At 29.7% G+C, this 6,000-nt stretch overlaps 1 protein-coding gene across 1 annotated transcript in view; it reads left to right on the forward strand.

Annotated features, from left to right (window-relative positions):
* The window catches only part of SYT10 (synaptotagmin 10), a 187,750-nt gene extending 181,964 nt beyond the window's left edge, over positions 1 to 5,786 (forward strand). The window contains exon 9 of the transcript XR_014082402.1: positions 3,649 to 5,786. The gene's annotated coding sequence lies outside the window, so the exon portion shown is untranslated. The remainder of the gene's footprint in view (positions 1 to 3,648) is intronic.
* The last annotated feature ends 214 nt before the right edge of the window (positions 5,787 to 6,000 follow it).

Consider the following 6,000-nt stretch of genomic DNA (forward strand, 5'->3'; position numbering starts at 1 on the left):
AACATCTTAATATATTTTACTTGAATACAAATGGTCTTTATTTACATAAGGCATTTTATTATTTGTGTCATATGCCAATTAGCAGAAAAACTGTGTTTAATAGATTGTAAATTCTCTGCATAAGCAAATAATACATTTTTGAAAATAATCCATACTTCTCCAAAATTAAATATAGTTAATGCTGCTATTGTATAAAGTAGCACATGTCATATATGTATGGTTTTGACTTTGTTAAAACTATGTTCATTTCCAGTTGTGTATATATGGTTCTATATAAACCTTAATGGAAAATATGAGCTTTACTCACTGCATTAGATTGTCACATTAATATAATTTATTAATTTATTTACTATTTATTCTTTCATTCTCAACAAAATCTTTTCTTGGTGAAGGTTGGTTTTTGCTAAACTCTAAACTTTTTCTTTCAAGCTTATTCTTTAAGATATAGCAAAAACACTATAATTTGAAGATCCTCTCTGAGTATAAATTTAAGAATATTTAGTAGCTGGAAAATGGAGATTGAGCCATTTGGGCTACTATTTTATACTGTCTTAAAGTTACTAGTTCAAACATCTGTAGCACTGTTTGATATTTTAAAAATTCTATTATTCGTATTCTGAAATGTAGCATTAGTATTCCTAAATGAATAGAATCAAAACTCATGAGGTTCTCAAGTACTACAACATGTTTATTTTGTGACATAAAGTTATCACATGGATCCTGTATTCCTGATAGACATTCTGACACCAAACTTACAATAAATCTCTGTGCTTATTGCCATTTAGATTGTACACAGTGATAGTGACTTTTAAACTCAAACAGAAGCTAATCTTTAGAAATGGGTATTTTTCTTAAAGAAAAAATGACTTATTTTTCAGCAAATTATAATATTATAAATAGTGCAACTTCAACATCTAATAAAAAAACAAATAATTCTTAAAGTGCAGACCCACAGTCTTTTGTGAAAGGCTTTGCCTTCATAAGAATCAAGAATCAGGCCACTAGTTGTAAAAACAATGCAAATGTTTTTACAGAACTTTCCTTTAAATCATGTCAACTTTTTACTGTCATGTTTCTGGGCCCTATTAGAAGGTGTCTATATTGAATGACCCCAACCTTACTTTTGACATGTGTATTGTGCATGTTTCAAGCTTATCCCAAGATAGAAGGTTAAATATCAATCTTCTCCCCCCACCCCCCCAAAAAAAACAAAAAGCAAGAAAATCTGCAGTTAGTCTATAAAAACAGATTCATCAGAATGAGAAATTTTTGTCAGCAATTGCAAAATTTCAATTTTAGTAAAATCCCTTATTTCTAAATATTAAAATTAAGTTTCAAAGTCTTGAGATTTTGTATGTTGGCAGCTCTCATATGATGGTATTACCACTAATTAAGATGTAACTATTTTACAAATTAATATTTTAAGTCATACACAATTCCCTAAAATTTTTCAAAACTACTTGTGGCGTCTTAATGAAAACAAGTGTTCCTGGCTAACATTTTCTGATTTAAAACTAAAGAAACCTTACCAAGCCAAAAGAACCACTTGCTATAGACAATATGACTGAGGATGACATTTCTATTTTGTAATTCTTTGTTTTACTGGAAAATAAAATTGTCAAATGAGAAAACTCTTAATAAAAGTAACACGTTCAGAGACAATTGTTTACAGGCATAGCTGCAACTTACAATTAATTAGCAACTGTATTTCCTTAGTATAACAATTTTTTTCACCTAAAACATACTTAAGGATTTTTATTCATGCTTTTATTTGCCTCCTATGTAGAAATAGTCAATGTTTACAGTAAAAAACACAAACAAGCAGCCAACTAGGAAACTTTAATATGGCTATTGTAGACTAAAATTTTAAGATAATTTAAAAAAAAATTATTGTTTCCTAGGGATTAGAATAAATATATCAGGACTGACCATTTGCTAATCCTTGAGAGATTAAAGGGAGAAAATTCATAACAGATTTTAAATGTATGATTTTAAATTGTGTGAAGTATTCGTTGCTCAGTCATGTCCAACTCTTTGCAACCCCATTGACTATAGCCCACCAGGCTTCTCTGTCCATGGAATTCTCCAGGCAAAAATACTGGAGTGGGTTGCCTTTCCCTTCTCCAGGGAATCTTCCTGACCCAGAGACTGAATCCAGGTCTCCTGCACTGCAGGCAGATTCTTCACTGTCTGAGCCACCGTAGGATTTTCAATACAGTACACCCTACTCTGCACAGTCACACATCCATACAAACATAACTTATCCTCTTTCTACTTATGATTAAAGATGGAATATTTTTCGTTTTAATATTTAAAGTAAAGTTTGCTGTTAGAGATATTCTCCACTAATTTGTGTGAAAGACCACATTTCAACAACCACACTGATGCATGATGAAGTTGCAGTTTAGGTATATAATGGATACCTAATTCCAGGGACTTGCCAAACACAAATCTAAGAAAAAGAAACGTGTTGATTAATTAGTGTAACAACACTGATGTTCTTTTTGTTTTTTATTTTTATTTTGTTTATTCATTTGCTTATTTTACACTAGGTAATCAGGAGAATGAGCTAATCGAGTATAAAAAAACACAGATGTTTGTGGAGTATATATCATTCTCTCGCAAAATTCTGAACAGTTGATGCTTTTTTTAACCACAGTTTCTTTTTTTTTTTCTTTAACCACAGTTTCTTAACATTTTTATTGACAATTTAAATTTTTTGTCAGGCCAGTCCTATTTCTAGCACTTTATTTCACATATAAAACTTATGATGTTAATGCATTAACAATTCATTTAAAAAACTCATCAGGACTAATGACAGGGAACTAGGGATGGAACACAGAACCAAGCACCCACTATCTTATGCAATTTTTGAGAGTTTATGCACATTCTAGTTACTGCAGGGAGCTCACGATTGATACTGACTCAGGTATTAGATACAAAATATATATATTTGAATCTATCTGGTTATGATATTTAATTGACACCTGTGCTTATTCTCCTGTAATGTTTGCTATCTTAAAATTTGCACAATGCAATAAAAAGCTGTCAATCCCTTAAAGGCTCCCATGTAATAGTTAATTGCTTCAAAAATGAAAAAGCCAAACTAACTTCTTTCTCAACTTTTACTATCCATGAAACAAAATATAACTTATTTCAGAATGAGCCATTAAAAGAGCCAGAGACTGTTGTAAACAAAGGGACACAAAATCTCAACATTGAAATCATGGCTATTTCTTTACTTCTTTAAAGAGAATACTTGATATTATCTCATGTATTTTCATGGAATGGAATTCCATGATTTTTTTGCCACTTTAGTTGCAATCATGACCAAATAATTTAATTACCTGATAATTAAAACAAGAAAGAAAGAAAACTAGAGTTGATGAGGATTTAAGAAAATCATCTTCCAGCAAATCTGTTCTTGAAGCAGCTCTGGTTGTTCTGATATACTTTAATTGATTAAAGCGTTTATAGTTTGTAGGCTAGGAATTGATTGCTGCCAATAAGAAATGATACAAAAGCATAGAAAGTGAGGTAAATTAAAAATCTATATAAATAAATGACAGTTAAACACAGATGTTAAAGCTTATGGAAATAAAGACATTGAATGCAAAATTAAAACCACTTTTGTAATTTAACTTTTAGGAGAAAGAAAATTCTCTAATACTATTCAAAAAACCCATGATACAGCATTTTAATACTTACTGGAAGATGTGGCTCAGGATATGATTCATCTGAACCTACTAAGACCAATTATTTAAAAGAAAATAGTGAAAACATATTTTATATGCAAAAGAGAGCTAACATTTCCAATATGTTATTCAGTGATAATCTCTTAGGTAAGAATTCTCTTTTTCATTAAAAAAACTTTTCCTGTATTTGCTCAATCATATGTTAAGTGAATAGTAATTTAATAAAAGATGTGTTGGTAATACTTGCCATCTGTCAATAACAGTTAGTCAAAAAGATGTACATTTGAGCCACAGCAACTTGTTCTCAGTTCAAGTGTTTTCTCATCAAGGCAAAAACATGTTTTTATTACCACTTTGTTTATCATGAAGGTTGGTAACCAGGGGTTGACTTGATAGCATAATAGTATCATGATATCAAGACCTTAAAAAGAAAGCATAAAGGGCTGAGGTGGGACTTAAGGATTTATTGAATGCAAACATTTTAGATATTAGAAATAGTGATTGAAAAAAATAAGTAAAAGATATAAGGAAGAAGATAGGCTTCTTCATGCTTGAAATGATTTAAATACACTCTTATAAGAAGACTTGATTACACTAATCCTATTTTATTTATTCTGAAACACTGGAAATGACTTCTATTCAACGGATCTAAATATGCAAATAGTAATTGTATGGAAATGTTTTAACCTCAAATTGACAGTGATTTCTTTGAAGCTCAACTGGGTCATGAATACTCTCTCCAAAGAACAAACTATGCCTGATTTTGTCATAAAAGGGTAAAAATGGACCATTGTCTTCAGAAATTTTGTTATGAGTTGCATCAACTATATGCAGAATCTATTTACTGTATGGGATGCTGAATTTCAATTATTTGATATCATAATTTTGTTTTCTCAAAAACAGTGTATGGGATAACAGTGCACATTATAAAAATGAGTCAAAAATTGTTCAGAGAAATAATTCCCAATGCTGGAAAGTTAATGCATTGGATTTTCATTTTTGTTATCTTTTCAAAATTGTTTTATTATTTTCCCAATCTAAACATCCATGCAGAGTTATCTTTGACTATGACTTTGCTATAGAATAAAGTTTGTGAACCTAAAAAACCCCTAAGGCTATGTACAAACTGGTCACAGAATCATTTGCCATGAAAATTGCATGGTTTATTCTATTTGTATCCATATAGATCATTTTGCTAATTTTATTATATATATTTTGGTTTTTTTCTTTTAAAAAACCCTTTAAGTTTTCCATATAGAAGCATAGTAATCCCCAATGTGAATAGCTTCACAAATTCTATCACAGCATAAGAAAGAAGCAGGTAGACCAACTCTAAAATACAAGATATTTGCATTTAAAATTTTTATAAACAAAATGTCCAACTCAAATCTGCATTAACTTTTTGGACTTTTCCAAATGAGAGAAATAATTGGGTTCATCTGCAAAATCTAGATAAATTTTGGAACACATGAAGTGAGATCATCTTTGAAGAATGAAGAAGTCAATATAGGAAAGAAATTTCTCACATTGTAAATACAATGATTCCACTAATGAGTAGTCCAAGATAATTTGCCAGTTATTCTAAGCTGGCAGAAGCCATGAAACTTCTTCATTTCATATATATATCATTGAATAATTTGTATCCATTATATTTGACATTTTTTGTATCCTTCAGTCATTGTTGATGTGGTGGCTTTTTAACTGGAGTTTGTGATATAATATGTAGCTATTGTTCAAATAGATATCTCTGAGTCTGTATAATAGAACAAAAATTTTAAAATCTTTTGAAATTCATGTTTCTGGCTTTTGTATATGGTAACCAGCCATTTGTGAAACTTGACAACATATAATTGTATTACTTAGAACAAATGTTTTGCAACCACCTTTAAAAGATGTTACATAGTTCAGTATTTTTACAATGTCTTCTTTAAAATATGTGAACATATTTGTCAGGTTCAGATGAATTATGAAACAATGAAACCTCAAAGCTGTTGTAAAGTCTATGATTACTTTTATAAAATAAAATGGAAAAGCACCTGAAATATAATTTTATTGTTTCATATGTATTTTGAAAAATAAAGTGATTAGAAATTATTTTTTCTTGATATTGAAGAAAATATCTTTTTTAGATTTATTTTTGAGACCTTTATATTGCTAAGACTTTCTTTAACAGTCATTATTTTTGGCATTCATTAGAGAGCAGAGTAATCATTTATCAATAATTCAGTAGCTGAAGCAACTTAATGTCTTTAAAACCTCACTTAATTCATACCATTATTTTAATAAAATTATGAACTTAAGATCC

This window comes from Giraffa tippelskirchi, chromosome 4 (assembly GCF_054371585.1).
Source record: "Giraffa tippelskirchi isolate mGirTip1 chromosome 4, T2T-mGirTip1v1.2.pri, whole genome shotgun sequence".
Classification (NCBI taxonomy): domain Eukaryota; kingdom Metazoa; phylum Chordata; class Mammalia; order Artiodactyla; family Giraffidae; genus Giraffa; species Giraffa tippelskirchi.